At 36.3% G+C, this 18,357-nt stretch overlaps 1 pseudogene; it reads right to left on the bottom strand.

The window, feature by feature from the left end:
* LOC149214148 (70 kDa peptidyl-prolyl isomerase-like) overlaps positions 1-18,113 on the bottom strand; it is a 94,904-nt pseudogene extending 76,791 nt beyond the window's left edge.
* Positions 18,114-18,357: the final 244 nt, after the last annotated feature.

Here is an 18,357-nt window from a genome sequence, read left to right as displayed (position 1 = left end):
GCGTGTGGTTGTTTGTAAGGACATAATGCCTTTACATTGAAATTGAATGGGATATATATGATTGCGATAGTGGTATAGACTATAGAGTGCAGTAATAGTTAGATGAAAATGCCCATTTAACTGAGACATATGGCAGAACCTGGCCATGAAATGTAACAGATCGTTTTGCCAAGAAACCATGCTTTATAAACCAAAATTAAGATTGGCTAATACGTTGAATATGTCAACTATACACTTGGCGAAAAGAATAGTTTAAAAGTTTCATTCTAATTAAACGATTTATAAAAGTCTTGAATTAATTTTTAATTATCGTTATTAATTCAATTATTGCTCAGATTGCAACATGACAACATACTTGCATGGATTACATGGGTCACTTACAAGTGTCGCTAGTTTTATGTTTCCTGGTGGTAAGAGTTGCAACACTGGGAAAAACAATCAGCCACGACAGTACACAACTGCTGTGAAATCCCTGCTCTCTAATTATACAGCTAAAGATCAATGTAGCCCAAAGCTTTTCTCTGCAGATTCAGTCGCTGCCTCAGATTACATGGGTCACTTACAAGTGTCGCTAGTTTCATGTTTCATGGTGGTAAGAGTTGGAACACTGGGAAAAACAATCAACCATGACAGTACACAACTGCTGTGAAATCCCTACTATCTAATTATACGGCTAAAGATCAATGTAGCCCAAAGCTTTTCTCTGCAGATTCAGTCACTGCCCCTTCCCGGACAAACTGCGAATTGTGCCTGGAATTTCACCAACTAAATTTCTTGCCTTCAAACCCTTATAATATTTGCAAGACTTTCACTGCAAACTTTTTTTACTTTGAGAGGCTAATTTGCCCAATGATTTCTTAGTTTTTACACGTTCTCATTTTAGTATTTCGCTATTTTTTGGCAGTCTGTTGTTCTAGTGAATGACAAAATCTTATTGGTGTCAAGAAGTTAATAAGTAGTGGAAACGGATTATGCGTTAATGTTGTTTAAAAGGAAGGATTGCTACTGATTTGTCTGTTAGCGGATCCTGTTTTTGGTGGGGAGATTAAAGATGTCAGGGGACAGGAAAATTGTGTCCGTGGGGAGAAGAAATCTAGGGAAAGAGCTCCTAAGCGAGCTACAGTGGATGATCTTGTTGCCAATGCAAGCGGTTCTCAGCCTAAAAGGTGCGCAGTTTTAGTTTTATGCTCGATTTTAGTTTGTTTTTATAATCTGTTTAGCAAGATTCTAGCTCTAAAACGAGTCTGATTCAAAGATATCAATGAAATAAGTTAATGCTCCCAATCCTAGCATTAAAGGGAGGGAGCGTAGCAAGAAGAAAGAGACAAGAACTTCAACCAAAAGAGTTAAAGATGAAATTCATACGAAATCGAATCCTCTTGCTGTTTCATAAGTAATTTAGTGATTGCGGGAGAGCAGTCCTACGAAGATAAAGCCGAGATAATGCAAAATTCAAAACAGATACAACATTTACAACCTTATCTTATATTTGTATATAGTGAGATATCTTATTGGATTTTTAACAATATATATTCAAAACATATACAACATTTAATAATATTTACTTGTCAATTGTCATGTTTTTTTAGCAGATTAGTTGATGTTGTATATGTTGAAATATATATGGTTATGGTTAAAATCCAATAGTATAACCGTATATGCTAAGATTTATAACAGTAAATTTTAACTGTATATATCCAAACATAAATTCAAAGGTATATATTCCAGCATATATAACATTTATTAGTTTGTTGCTAATCATGACAAGGTCTTTAATTAGTGACAATCGATATCTTGTCAAAGATTCTTTTGATTGGTCATGAAGTTCAGTTTTTAATTAGTGATAATAGGTACTTTGTCAAAGACTCTTTTGGTTGGTCATGAAGGCCTCCATTTTATATTTAAATTAACGATAAATCTTAATTTTATGTTTAAATTAATAATAGTGAATACCTGACATAAATCTTGGTTTTGTTTTTAAATTAATGATAATGGGTACCTTGTTAAAGTATACATGTCCATTTGCAAGGGATTTAGTCTTCTGCTTAAACTTTCCTCTCGACCCAAAAGCTAATTTTCCCTTTTAACAAATCTATGCCTTACCTTTTCCTTCGACGCCCTCCGATCATACATTGATGATGAAATAAGTGTGTTGTATGAGTCTTTGTATATGACTGACACCATTATATTACTAGGCAGAAAAGAAACAAGCTAATTCCCTTATATTAACAGGAAGAAAAGAAACAAGCTAATGCCCTGTCGGTGGTGGCATTCATCGTTTGAACCAGTGAATGTTACAGGCATAGAGTTCATGCCATTTCTATGAAAGGCGGCATGAAAGGAAGGAACTTCAGAAGCAGATGACTAAACAAAACAATGAGTATGGAATAAACACTTAAGATCTTCAAAATCTAGCAACATTTTTTTAAACTGTAGATATTTCATATTAAAATATTCATTGGTAGCGCAGCGATACAATGAATTTTACAAAATTGGTTGAATCAACCTAGAATAAACAGTTCTTTTCATTTACCTGATTTTAAAGAAATCCATACTAAATATGCTGCATTACTAGAGTATCTAGCAGTATGTATATGCCAAAAAATGCATAATTATCTGGCAGGATTTTGTATACATTCTATTTCTCAGCGTCTATGTTGGAATGTTAATTCCAACTGCAGGCTGCAGGCGGACGTGGGCAGCGACGGATGCCGACTCAGCAACCACAACGACGGGAGGACAAAATCGTTCAGCAAACCCGCCTGAAATTTCTCGGACCACTTTTCGGCAAAGGCATTTTCCGGCTAATTGAGCCCGATACAATTTAGTGTTGACGCGTGGATCTCCCCATACGTCATCATCTCTGACATCTCGGGAGGTAAAGTTCAACATTAAAGTGGCTCCCGATATTCATCACCGCCGTCCGATCTGCTCCAACATTCTCGTCCGTTGATCTATTCAAACTTGCATACGAGCCAGAATTTAATGCATTGCGTGGAGTGAATCAAACGTTTGAGTTGACTGCCATCCTGTCTGCAAAGGAAATTAAATGAAAATTAAACCTGGTTCGTAAGTGTTTGGTAAAAACATTGAATTTCAACCACGTGGAAGTATGGGCAGTTTTCGCGTGTTGACCATTTTGTTTTTTACATGTGAATTACATTGAAATAAATGCACACGTTGTGTATTAAAAAAAGGGGGCAGCGTAGGTTAAAAAAATGGTAAGTCGTAAAGTAAAATGCACAGTAGTGCATGGTAAAAAAAAAGAGAACGCATATGCCAGTGTAATTTTTGGTTATGAGTTGCCCAGTGTATGATGCAAGTAGAAAATATTGCACAGCAGTGCAAAAAGATAGAACAAGGGAGCTCGTATTGTATGTAATTGTTTTGGGTCTAATAGATATAAAAAAAATGGACTCGCTTGTGTAGTGTGCCTGAATATCCAGCTTTGCTCATGCGATGAACCTGAAGCTCGCAGCAGTGGAAAAACCAAGAGAGATGCACAACAGTGCATAAATCAATGTTGATTTATTTATGAATGTATTGGATTTGCATTGAAATGCAAAAAGAAAAGAACGCACATGTATTTTTTTTGAAATAGGAATGTAATGAAATTTTACTGCATATGTAAAATAGTTTTACAGCAGTAATGTAAAAAGGGTTTTTTACAGCAGTAAAAGAAAAGAGATTTTTACACACCAGCTGTGTAAATTCTCAGGAGGAGACATAGTAGTTTTTGTTGGTTGAAATGTTTTTGGTAAATCCCTCTCAACAAAGAGGATGAATATGTATCAGAGTTGGCTGAATGTATTTTTGGGTAAATCCCTCTGAGTAAAAGAGGATGAATGTTGTTTCAGGCATTTTATATTTTAATGAATACAAGGATTTTCATGGCTGTGTAATACTCTGTTCTAAGAATTTTTATTTAAAGCTTCCCTGTGCACAAAAGATCCTGGAGTGAAGGAAACAGAGCATTGCCTCTGTGTGTTTGAGTTTATTTTGTTTGTTTTTGGGATTTTCTCAGAAAAATCCCCAACAGTGGTATCAGAGCTGGTCCAGGCTCTTTGATGGTGACAGAGCAGGTTCAGGCTCTTTAAAAGTGTCAAAGAAGCTGAAGGAAAAAATCGTGTTGCAGCAGCAAGTCTTCTCCAGCAGAGTGAAGTCTTAGGCAAAAAGATTCAGGTATTTCTCAAGTTTTTTGAGTTATTATTGAAGACAGTTAGTTGTTTTAAAAAAACACAGTCAAGTATTTAAAGCCTAGTTAAGAATGGCAAGGTCAAAGAAGAAAGCCTCCAAGCCTGCTAAAAATGTGTCTCCCTCTTCTACTAAAATAGAAGACAATCTATTTGAAAGTATTCTATTTGAGACTTCAAAGTTTAATGGAAATTTTGATATGTGGGAAATAAAAATGAGGGCTGTCTTACAGTCTCAAGGGATTGAAATCTGGGAATCAGTGATTGATGATAGCAAGAAGGATAAAGAATCCAAGGAGTATGATGCACAAGCAGCAAAAATAATCTTGGATGGACTCCCTGATTCTATAAAGAAGAATCTAGGAAAATATTCATCAGCAAAGGATATATGGGACAGACTGCATGACCTTCATGCAAAGGGAGCACTGACTATGACCATCAGTGAAGAAGAAAATTCTGAACCCATCATAGAAGCTGAATGTGAGAAGGTTGACCTCATTAAGCTTCAAGTAAAAGAAAGAGATGAAGAGCTTGCCAAGCTTAAGAAGGAACTTGATGAAAGCAAGAGGAAACATCATGAAGAAGTCATATCCATGACAAATCAACTGAATGAAGCAAAGAAGCAGGAAGACGCCTTGTCAAGTCAACTTGAACAAAGGCACAAGATAGTGAACAAACTTGTAGAAGAGATTGGACAGTACAAGGTAGAGGTCATCTCCCTTAATTCTGAACTACAAGAAGCCAGGAAGTAGGCACAAGGAGCTGAAAAGAAACTGGAGAGCAGTCAAGCAGAAATCTCCAAAATGAAGACAGACATCATCTCTCTTAAAATAGCAGCAGCTGAAGCTACTCGTAGCAAGGAAGAAACTGAGGAACAGCTTACAAAGAAAAATAATGAATGTGAAAGATTGGAAGAAGAGATTGTCCTCCTCAAGAAAAATGTTGAAGGGATGAACAAAATCATGAAAAGCTCTCAAGCTTTGGATGACATGCTCAGCTATCACAGATCTCCATCTGATAAATCAAGACTTGGGTATGTAGGTGAACCCTCAAACAAGGATGAAGATGCTTTAAGCAAAGGAGATGTGAAGAAGCCAGAAAGAATTTGTGAAGCTCCTAGTTCCAGCAAAAGCAAGGAGAAAGGTCAAGGCTACAATAGAAGAAATCCTACTCCAAGTAGAAAACCAGCTCCAAGAAAAAATGTAGCTGATGTCAAAGAGGCAAGATGCAATGGTTATCATCAAAGGATCTCAAGGCAGCAAGGCTTCAGAAGTACATAAAGGAAACCTCCATCTCCCAGGTACCAAAGTTCATTTTTTGGTTATTGTTATGCTTGTTCAAACTTTGGTCATATGGCAAAAGATTGTAGAGTATTTCATGGAGATAGATGTTGTGGTCCCCGACAATCTCCAAGAAATAATTTCACAAGAAGAAATCATGAATTTTTATTCATGAATAAAGTTGAATGCTTCAAGTGTCATAACATTGGGCATATGGCACGTGACTGTAACTTAACATGGGCTCTTACACAAGCTAGACCCATGCAAAAGAAGAAAGTTACACAAGTATGGAGAAGAAAGGAAATGCAACCTGAAACCCCCTTGAACTCCCAAGCTGATCTAAGTCTCTTTTGAGAAAACCTTGCTGAAAGAAGATAAAGCATACACTAAAGGGGAGCTTGTAAATTTTTTTGCTGAACTGTATTAACAGTCACTCTTTGATGAAGACCTTTTCATAAGGGAAAGATATGAAGTTAAATCTGCCATAGAAGCAGAGAAGAAAAGTATGCAAAGCAAGAAGACCCTCACAGCAGTGGGAAGACAGAACATAAAACAACAGTTTGGAATTTTTTTTTGTGGAGCACATGCATTGAAATGCATAGCAATTGAATTTTTTTATGTAATGTGAGAGAATATACTCACAGCAGATGAAATGTTTTGTATTGGCAATGAAAATGCAAAGCAGTGAGAAGAAAATGAGAAGAAGGCAAAACGCAACAGAGCGTAAATGCCCAGTGGCTGAGAATGCAATGAAATTTTTCACACAGCAGTGAAAAATGTAATATTTTTTTTGTATGCAATGCAACATGCACAGAAATGCCTAAAGAAAAACAGGGGCAGCGTATATTTTTAATGTACATGGGATGAATGAGAATGTGTATGGCAGCAGAAAAACGAAAGGAATTGCACAGTAGTGCATTGTGTAAATAAAAAAAATGAAGACGAAGACTGTGTGAAGCAAGGGTGTAAAAAGGAACAGGGGTAGCCACAGTGCAAATTGCAGAGGCAACGCAGCAGCGAATAAAAACTCAGGGGAAACAGACTCTATGGTTATGGGTATGGACAACAATGCATAAGGAAAAGGCAGCAGCGTGATGGAAAGAAGGAGAAGCACAACAGTGCGAAGAAAATGAAACCAGAACTAAGAGAGAATGAAGAAATGTGTTTTTACACAGCAATGCAAATAAGAAAATGCAGCAGCATAAAGTTTTTGTTGAAGAAATGAAAGGTAATGGACAACAGCAGATGTAAAAGAAATTTTTTTCTTTACAATAGTAAATGTAAGTATAGTGAATGTGTTGTTCATTGAATTGAAATGCAACATATGCAACAGCAGTGAATGTAAGAAATGTTTACACACAGCAGTGTAAATTTGTAAGGTGGGACAGAGTAATTGTTCCAGAAAAGGCAGAGTATTCTGTCTTTGAAGAATGCACAACAATGCAAAGTTTGCAAAGAAATGTAAGTGAAGTGCAGCAACACAACAACAAGTGTAGACACAGCAGTGTGGGGTAGACGCAGCAAAGAAGATGGCACAACAGTGCAACAGAGAATATGCAGCAGCATAAAAGAACAATGTAATGGGTATGCACAACAATGCAATGAATGTTTTGTTTTGGAACTACATCTAAAGCAGTGTCTGGTTGTAATCCCTCTGTAAGAGGAAGTGAAGTTCTTGGTGAATCCCTCTGTTAAAGAGGAAGGTGCTTTTCAGCACAGTGTCATGGTGAATCCCTCAGTCAAGAGGAAGATGCTTTTCAGCATAGTGTGGTGAATCCCTCTGTCAAGAGGAAGGTGCTCTTTAGCACAATCTCAGGTGAATCCCTCTGTCAAGAGGAAGATGCTTGTTAGCATAAACAGGTGAATCCCTCTGTCATGAGGAAGGTGCTCTTAAGCACAGTTTCAGGTTAATCCCTCTATTAAGAGGAAGACTATTTTGTTGTTTGTGGAACTGCATCAGAAGCAGTTGCTGAATCCCTCTATGTGAGGAAGATATTTTTGTAACAGTAGTATTGGTGAATCCCTCTATGTGAGGAAGTGTTTGGGTATGACTGAATGCCCAGCAGTTGAAATTAAAGGGGAGTGTTGGAATGTTAATTCCAACTGCAGGCTGCAGGCGGACGTGGGCAGCGACGGATGCCGACTGAGCAAGCACAACGACGGGAGGACAAAACCGTTCAGCAAACCCGCCTGAAATTTCTCGGACCACTTTCCGGCAAAGGCATTTGCCGGCTAATTGAACCCGATACAATTTAGTGTTGATGCGTGGCTCTCCCCATACGTCATCATCTCTGACATCTCGGGAGGTAAAGTTCAACATTAAAGTGGCTCCCGATATTCATCACCGCCGTCCGATCTGCTCCAGCATTCACGTCCGTTGATCTATTCAAACCTGCATACGAGCCAGAATTTAATGCATTTCGTGGAGTGAATCAAACGTTTGAGTTTGACTGCCGTCCTGTCTGCAAAGGAAATTAAATGAAAATTAAACCTGGTTCGTAAGTGTTTGGTAAAAACATTGAATTTCAACCACGCGGAAGTATGGGCAGTTTTTGTGTGTTGACCATTTTGTTTTTCACATGTGAATTACATTGAAATAAACGCACACGTTGTGTATTAAAAAAAGGGGGCAGCGTAGGTTAAAAAAATGGTAAGTCGTAAAATGCACAGTAGTGCATGGTAAAAAAAAGAGAACGCATATGCTAGTGTAATTTTTGGTTATGAGTTGCCCAGTGTATAATGCAAGTAGAAAATATTGCACAACAGTGCAAAAAGATAGAACAAGGGAGCTCGTATTGTATGTAATTGTTTTGGGTCTAATAGATATAAAAAAAATGGACTCGCCTGTGTAGTGTGCCTGAATATCCAGCTTTGCTCATGCGATGAACCTGAAGCTCGCAGCAGTGGAAAAACCAAGGGAGATGCACAGCAGTGCATAGATCAGTGTTGATTTATTTATGAATGTATTGGATATGCATTGAAATGCAAAAGAAAAGAACGCACAGGTATTTTTTTTGAAATTGGAATGTAATGAAATTTTACTGCATATGTAAAATAGTTTTACAGCAGTAATGTAAAAAGGGTTTTTTACAGCAGTAAAAGAAAAGAGATTTTTACACACCAGCAGTGTAAATTCTCAGGAGGAGACAGAGTAGTTTTTGTTGGTTGAAATGTTTTTGGTAAATCCCTCTCAGCAAAGAGGATGAATATGTATCAGAGTTGGCTGAATGTATTTTTGGGTAAATCTCTCTGAGTAAAAGAGGATGAATGTTGTTTCAGGCATTTTATATTTTAATGAATACAAGGATTTTCATGGCTGTGTAATACTCTGTTCTAAGAATTTTTATTTAAAGCTTCACTGTGCACAAAAGATCCTGGAGTGAAGGAAACAGAGCATTGCCTCTGTGTGTTTGAGTTTATTTTGTTTGTTTTTGGGATTTTCTCAGAAAAATCCCCAACAATCTAGAGTAGCGGTAACTCCGTGAAGTTCTTTCCTATCTTGAACAATCACTTGTGCATCCTATCCTAAATTGTGACTTATGCATTAAAGTCAGGAATATCTAGCATTGAATGACTTACAAAATCTCCAAGTGAACCTCAAGTCCAGGAGAACCTCAAGTCACCTCAAGTCGAGTGTTTTTTCTGTAACAGTTGTACTATTGAATCCCCAAATATGACCTGCTTGCTTGCTATCTATGCTCGACCACTGGCTATCGGTTGAGACTTTTTGGTTTGTGAAATATGCAAAAAGATAATGAAGTTTGGCTGCAATATAGTCTTTGGAAGTGGACAGATGGGTACCGCCATGCAAACTACTTTCAACATGTGTCAAACTTTCAACACGTGTTAGCCATGTGTTTACATGTGAATTCTCTCTGGAAGTTGATGGGTGGGGGACCAGGCACCTTCGGTAACTAATTTAATAACCTTTCTCAAACCAAACATTTGATGTAAAGAACTAATGTTGGTATTAGTCTATATTTTGAAAATATTAATAAAACCAATTCTTAGTATATAATCTTTATAACCTCTCAGCCTCGAAGAAAAGCTAAATAAAATAAAATAAAATAAAAATTTTATTGGCGGTAAAAATCAATACCTTTATTCAATAAGTTGATCAAAAATATTTCATAAAATGCCACGTGAAAAATTTGAATTACTTGCAAATAAATTAATGCTAAGAGTAAACACTGATTACTATAGTTCCATGCCGTAAGCGGCAAGGACTAACAAAGATGTTTTTCCGTACAAGTGTCCCCTTGATTCTAAATAGGAATTAAACATATTTTTTTAAATTTCTAAGAAATACTCCCTTATCTTTAGTAATAGATTCAATTTTTTCTTTATTTATAATTTATGTCAACCATACTCTAATTATGATGGAGTGTATAATTATTCATAATATGTCGGTATGTGAAGTGTGAAGAAGCCACATATTAGTATTGAGTTAGGGAACCTCATATTTTTCAAAAGGATTTCAAAAGGATCTTTTAATTATTAAATAGACTCACTTATTTCTTATATATACAAAATTTACGATCACCCTTACTGGAAACGGTGCTAAATTTTAACAATACTTTGTCGTTCTTGCAACGATTATCTGTAGATATAACGAAAAAAAAGAGATTTCATGAAACATTATTTCTGGCGTAGTCATATTTTATAGATTTCATTCTCTTTATTTTGAAAGATTGTATGTTTTTTTTGTTTTTTGTTTTGTTTTGTTTTTTTTTTTTTTCAAAAGGTGGAAAAACCTATCAAACTCAGTTTGTCAAACCAACAGTGAGGACAGCCATCTCTGGCTGCTATCCGCGAATGTCAGTTGACACATCACTGTTATCAAGGAAAACCACGCCACCTGAAATAACCCGCTGGTGGTCCGTAAGGGAGCAGGCTTTCACTCCTGCCAGATGCCTCTGGGTCTTGGGCCGTTAACCTGTTTCCTTACGTCCGAGGAAGACGAGCTCTTAGCCAAGCAGAAGCAGTTTTAGGGCATACTCCAGGCCCGTTGAAAGATTGTATTTATGAATATTATATCAGAGTATATATAAAACTAAATAGATTTTTTAATATATATTATTTTTTTAAATAATATGTAATATATATATATATAATTGACATTAAAATATTTTACAAGATGTATATTAAGACATTTTATGAGCACAAATTAAAATTGTTTATTTATTATTAATATATTTTTAAGTATATATTAATATTAATCTATATTAAAATATTTTATTGATAAGTCATATTGAATATTTGTTTATATACAACATCAAAATATTTTATTTTAACAAAATTTGTTTTATATATAAATATATATGAAGTTTATAACAATTTAAATTAATTAACATGGATCTTCAAATAGTTTATTTAAATATCATATTTAAATATTTTTGAAAAATATAAAGTTTAAACATTTTATTCACATATTTTTTTTACTTATAATTATTTTATATTATATTATTTTTTTCAAAATGACACGTGTCAACTCGATAGACAAAATTACACATCTCTCGAGCTGGCTAATTTTATAATTTTCCCACACATCAAAATTCATTCCATTTTTATACCTACATTATATTCATTTATATTAACATTCACTCCATTTCTATATGTAGATTGTTGTGACACAAGAATTTTTTATTAGTTCTGAGTTCATTTCATTCCTCTTTAATAATGTATTATCTTTAAATATCTAATATATAAAAGTTTATAAAATTTATAAAGTGTAAAATAGATTATGATGAGGTGTTTTATGTTGGTTTAATCACTTAATTAAATAAGAATCAATAATTATATAAATGAAATTGAATATAAGATACGGGTAAAAAAAAAAGTAAGATTTTTATGTGGTAAAACCTTGACAGGGTGTTAAAGAAATATCCACGGGCAAGGGATTGGATTTTCTATTAAACCAACAATTATTCTCCTTATTACAAGAGTTCGGGAATTCATCATTTTATAGGGGCCTCCTCCGTTACATAACAGTTAGTTCGTTATAAAACCAACTTGACAGTAAATACAATTTTACACATATTTACAATTAGTTGTCAAAATTCCAACAAACTCCACATTGACAACAATTTTCCTAATCCCTTGCCCATGCCCATTCATCATCTCTTCTACAAGCCAAGAGAAGCTAAACACCATCGCAGCTTCTCTATTGTAACTGGCTTCGTAAATATGTCTACACAATTTTCCCGTGTATGGACCTTCTTAAGAGCTACTTTTCCGCCATCGATCACATGTCTTAGAAAATGATACCTTACATCAATGTGCTTGGTCTTGTTGTGATAAGCTGGATTTGTAGCCAAGTGAATAGCACTCTAACTATCACAGAGTACATTCACTCTCTCCTGCGTCCTTCCAATCTCATCAAGTAGACCCTTTAACCAGATTGCTTCTTTACTAGCATCTGAAGCAGCTATATATTCTGCTTCAGTAGTGGACAACGCAACTGTTTCTTGAAGCTTTGACATCCAACTAATTGCTCCACCTGCAAGAGTAAAGACATAACCTGTAGTAGATCTCCTTTTGTCCAAATCACCTGCATAATCAACATCTACATATCCACAGACTAATCCTTCACTACCATTAAAGATGATGCAATGATCACTTGTGCCTCTTAGATATCGAAGAACCCATTTCATTGCTCGCCAATGTCCTTCACCTGGATTTGCCATGAACCTGCTAACAACTCCAACTGCATGTGAAATGTCAGGTCTTATAGATACCATCACATACATTAAGTTGCCTACAACATTTGCATATGGTACATGAGACATATACTGCTTTTCTTCATCAGTTCTAGGACTCAAAACCGAAGAAAGCTTAAAATGGAAAGCTAATGGAACATTAGCAGGTTTCACACTGTTTATACAGAACTTTTCAAGTACTCCTTCCACATACTTCTACTGTGATAACCAAAGCTTACCATTTTTCCTGTCTCTGTGTATCTCCATGCCCAAGATATGTTTTGCTACTCCAAGATCCTTCATATCAAACATCCTAGAGAGCTGAGCCTTTAACCTGTTGATCTCTTCCATGCTTTTGCTTGCAATAACCATATCATCAATATACAAAACTAAGATAATGAATATGCCACTGAAACTCTTGAGGTATACACATTGATCATACTCACTTCTAATAAATTTCTGGCTCACCATGAAGGAGTCAAACTTCTTGTACCATTGCCTGGGAGACTGCCTCAGGCCATACAATGATTTCCTGAGCTTGCAAACTAATCTTCTACTGCGACCTTGTACAAAACCTTCTGGTTGTTCCATATATATCTCTTCATCCAAATCACCATGTAGAAAAGTTGTTTTAACATCTAACTGTTCTAACTCAAGGTTAAGTAATGCAGTTAGTGTTAACACAGTATGAATAGAAACAAGTTTTACAACTGGTGAAAAAATCTCATGAAAGTCAATACCTTCAACCTGAGAATACCCTTTTGCTACCAGTCTCACCTTATACCTTTCAATACTTCCATCAACTTTCCATTTCAATTTGAAGACCCATTTGCATCCAACAACACTTCTCCCTTTAGGAAGTTCTACAAGATCCCAGGTATTGTTCTTGGCTAAGGAATCCATTTCTTCTTCCATAGTTTTTTCCATTTTTCACTATCTGTATCATCTACTGCTTCCTGATAACAAGACGGTTCCCCATCTTTAGTAATCAAAGCAAAAGATGAAGCAAAATCTTCATACCTTTTTGGAGTTTTTATTTCCCTTGTATACCTTCTTAGAGTGACTGGTTGCTGAACTGGTTCAGAAACTTCAACAGCTTCCTTTGTATCTTCAACACCTTTTCCTCCAGAAGTCTGTTCTTCCTTTTGACTTTCAAAGAAATTTCAAGCCTTCACCTGAATTTGTTGATTTGGCGATACCTGTTCCTGTTCAATTATTTCAACATTTTATTTTAAAAGAGAAGATTCATCAAATGTTACATCTTTGCTAATGACTATCTTCCATGATGTAGGATCCCATAACCTGTACCCTTTCACCATATAGTCATACCCAACAAAGACATAACATTTTGATTTTGGATCTAATTTTGAATGCTGATTTTTAGGAATAAGAGCATAAGCATCACAACCAAATATCCTTAAATGTGAATAATCACAAGACTCACCTGACCAAACTTCTTTAGGAATTTTACAATTAATTGCTATTTAGGGTGATCTGTTAACTGAACAACAAGCAGTGGATATTTCTTCTGCCCACAACTCCTTTTGCAAGTTAGCATTGCTGATCATGCTTCTGGCTCTTTCCATAAGAGTCTGATTCATACGTTCAACAACGCCATTTTGTTGAGGAGTACAAACAACAGTTTTGTGTCTAACAATTCCTTCATCCTTACATTATTGTTCAAATTCTAGACAAGTAAATTCACCACCATTGTTAGTTCTTAAACATTTAATTGATTTGCATGTTCTTTTTTCTACCATTGCTTTAAATTGTTTAAAGACATTGAATACATCAGCTTTCTTTTCAGCATAAAGACCCAAACTTTACAGGAGAAATCATCAATAAATGTTAAAAAAATATAGAGCACCTCCATATGATACAACAGGAGATGGTCCCCATAGATCGGAATGAATATAGTCTAAAATTTCTTTACTATTATGACTTCCAGGTTTAAATCTTTGTTTACACTATTTTCCATACACACAATGTTTACAAAACTCCAACTTCAATGATTTCAAAAAAAGAAGTGGTTTACATTTTATTAGTACCTAAAGGCCTTTCTCGCTCATGTGACCTAATCGTTGATGCCATAGGCGAGTACCTTCTTCTTCTTTCTCTGACACAATTGCTGCTTCACTAACTTGAGTACTTCCTTTGAGTCTGTAAATATTTCCGACCTTTTCTGCTTTCATAACAACTAGGGTTCCTTTAGAGACTTTTAGCACTCCATTCTGACCTGTAAACTTATAACCATCCGAATCCAACACTCCCAAAGAAATCAAATTTTTCTTCAAATCAGGTACATGTCTAACACTAGTTAATGTTCTAACTGTGTTATCATACATTTTAATCCTGATATTTCCCATCCCAACAGTCTGACATGATACATTATTACCCATAAACACAGAACTACCATTTACATCTTCATATGAAGTAAACCAATTTCTGTGTGGACACATGTGATGAGAAGCACCAGAGTCTAACAACCAACTTTCAAAATCCTGAGAGACATTACATACAGGTAAAGTTTCATCTATCATACATAATTCTTCAGCAGATAAAACTTCATCTATCATACTTGAATCAACCTGATTTGCTTCCTTCTTTGGGTTATCAGACTCTTTTCATTTCCAACAATATTTCTTGAGGTGTCCAACTTTATTGCAGTGCCAACACTTTGCCTTACACTTCTTTCCCTTTTATTTTGATCTGGAAGACCCCCTTGTTTTTTCTCCTCTCTCCTTTGACCGTCCTTTGGCTATCATGGCTTCTGGTGCAATTGTCTCAGTACTGGATTTCCTTTGTACTTCTTCAAATAAGAGAGCTCCCACAACTAATTCAAATTTCAAAGAATCAACAATGCTCAAATTTGATTGAAGTTATGAAGTGGTCCCATGACTCAAGAGAGAACACAACAGGGTTATAGCTTTGTCTTCTTCCTGAATTTTAACTTCCATATCTGATAATTGGCATATAAGTGTATTAAAAACATTTAAATGTTCTGCAACTTTTGTACCCTCCTTAATTTGAAGACTGTACGATTGTCTTTTCAAATAAATTCTATTGGTTAACGACTTTGTCATATATAGTTTTTCCAGTTTTCCCCTTAAACCTGCAATTGTACTCTCTTCAACAATGTTGAAGAGAACTTCATCCATCAGGCATAACCTAATGGTATTGAGAGCTCAGGCATCCAAGTCCTCCTAGTTCGAATCTGTCATGCTAGCAGGTTTCTTATTTGCCCCATCTAGAGCTTTGTGCAACCCTTGTTGCACTAGCGAATCCCTAACTTTCAGTTTCCATAAAGCAAATTTGTTCTTGCTGGTGAATTTCTCCACCTCAAACTTTTCATTCGTCATCTTGGCCATTGCTTTCATCCTAGGGTTTGAGTCTGTCAACTAGGGTTTCTAAACAAGAAAAATGATTTTTCTTCTTCTAACAAGGGTTTTCAAATTTTTCTATCCACAAAATCAATTTCAGAATTATGTTCCTTAAAAAAAAAAAATTCTTCAAATTGACTGAAAATTCCAAAAAAAAATCTACAACAATTTTTTTTTTAAGAACTCCCTTTAATTTTTGTTTCCTTGACAAAAAAAAAGCCTTCGTTCTTCAATGAACCCTTTTCTTAAAATATTTCAAAAATCCTGAGACTACCTTAAATACATAGAAATTTATGTATTTTTTTTTAAACTACAGACCGTATTCTTAATAGAATTCAAAAAATCTGATGATGGATCCCATTTGGGATTTGAAACGTTGGTATAAAAATGTTCATACTGTGGATTCTTTGGTCACTGATTCAGAATTCAAAAAAACTGATTTGTTTTCTTCAACTTACAGTTTTCCAATCTGTCCTCTCCAAAAAAACCAGAATTCACCTATGATTTTTCTTCAACTTACAGATTCAGCGCCTCTAGCCTTCGATGATTTCTCCTCTTACACCAGACCTCTGATTTTTTCTTCCGGAAACAGCCTTTCAAAAAAAAAACAACAAGCTCGATAATCAAATTAGTCGGCATCTGTGCGGTTTTTTCCTTCACATTCGGCGGCAACCCCTCTTCAACAAAAAAAAGGTGGAACACGGGCTATGGTGTAATCTGCTCTGTCAGGCGATGAAAAGGCAGCACATACATGAGCTCTGGTGTAATGAAACAACAACGTCTCCCCTTCTTCATGCAGAGATAACCCAGCCGCAGCATATTCGAGGGTTGCTTTCACCTTTTCTTATGCACTTCGAGGGCTCGGGCTTCCAATGTTCACGTCGTCTCCTCAACTCAACTAAATCCTCTGATACCAATTGTTGGCTCAATCAATTAATTAACCAAGAATTATATAAATGAAATTGAATGAAATTGAATGTGAGACATAGGTAAAAAGAAACACAAGAATTTCACGTGGTAAAACCTTGAGAGGGTCTCAAGGAAACACCACGGGGCAATGGATTGGATTTTCTATTAAACCAACAATGATTCTCCTTATTACAATAGTTCGGGCATTCATCATTTTATAGGAGCCTCCTTGATTACATAACAGTTAGTTCGTTATAAAACGAAGTTAACAGTAAATACAATTTTACACATATTTACAGTTAGTTGTGAAAATTCCAACATTTTATTAAAAAAATTATTGGTTTAAAATTTAGTGAGTAAAAATTTAGTAATAATAAGCGTTAGAAATTTTAATAGCTTAAATACAACTAAAATAACATCACCTAAATCACACTGGAAAATACTGTGGAACCATGGTAGTCTATGGTTTCTGACAAACCCTACCACGGCAGGAGCACAGGTGCGGCAGGCCTCCAGTGCAGTGACGTAGTCTCTCGACCACTGGTTCAGACGCATTGACAGAGTCTAAATAATGAATATTCAGATAGGGGAGGCCACGGGGCCTCCCCCCACTGATAACAACACTAGCTGAAACCCCAACTAGAACAATGATGAAATCGAACAGCCAACGTCTGGAACAACGGTACAGCCGCAAAATCAATCCGCCCAACAGCAGAAGGCGAAAGATCTGGAAAAAGGGCAGGAGAAGACATCCACCAGAAATGCAGAACCCATGAAGACAACATCATCCACATGCAAGCCCATAGCAGCAGATCGCCCCAAGATCGACTTACCAAGCCATTGAATCAACGCCCAAATACAGTTTATGAAGGATCATGCGCTTATAGGTAAATTCATTGGTTTCTGGCCTACCGAGAAAGCCTTGCAGGGATGGAATGCCTCAAAATGGAAACCAAAAGGACATGTTACCCTATAGTTAGGGCCAAAAGGTTTCTTCACTGCTATATTCAACTGCATTGAAGACAGGAATAGAATCTTAGATGGCGGCCCTTATTTCTTCAATGCAACAGGTCTGTATCTACGAGATTAGATTGAAAGATTTAATCCAGATAAAGAGGACTTCAGCTGGGTGCTAGTCTGGATTCGAATGTACTCTTTGCCTCTGGAATATTGGGATGAAGAATCACTAAAATCCATTGGCAAAGGATTAGGAGAGTTCATAAAGATTGCAGAGGAAACAAAGCTCCAAAGGTACACCTCGTATGCCCGCATTTGCGTTTGCATGCAACTTGGAAAAGCCCTCACATATTCGGTAAGCCTTCTTCATGATGATTTTGAATGGATTCAGCCCATCGATTATGAACATGTGCCCTTCAGATGTAGAAAATGCCATGCTCATGGCCATCTATTCCGCGACTGTCCATTAAACGCTTCCCCCAAAACTAGTGATAGCTCGGAAAAATCTGACTCTGAAGGATTCACCAAGGTCGCCAATCGAAAGAAACATACCAAAAAGCCCCCACCTATCCCCAAAAACCCCTTGCCCACTTCCTCTACACCCTCCACCAGCAACAACTTTGATATTCTGTCACAACATTCCATGCCTGAAGCAGATGTGTCCAAAACGGTTGAACCATCCACCATGCCATCCATCTCACCTCAACTCAATGAGTCTAGCCTGCCTTTGCATGATCAAAAGAGAGCAGCCTCACCATCCATCCCCATCTAGGAGACAAATATAGTCCTATGGCAGGCAAAATGAATGGAAATCGATAGCTTTCAATTAGATCCAGCCAAGGCAACTAACTCAATGCTTGAGAGCAGCGAACAAAGCCACATGGAAGAAGAACCAGAGAGCTTTGACCTCGGAGACCTAGACATCTTCAGTCTTGAACAA

The sequence above is a fragment of the Pinus tabuliformis genome, chromosome 1_1 (assembly GCF_031772625.1).
Source record: "Pinus tabuliformis cultivar Carrire ecotype Pingquan chromosome 1_1, CPIR1, whole genome shotgun sequence".
NCBI classification, from domain to species: Eukaryota; Viridiplantae; Streptophyta; class Pinopsida; order Pinales; family Pinaceae; genus Pinus; species Pinus tabuliformis.
This window is presented reverse-complemented; position numbering and strand designations above follow the sequence as displayed.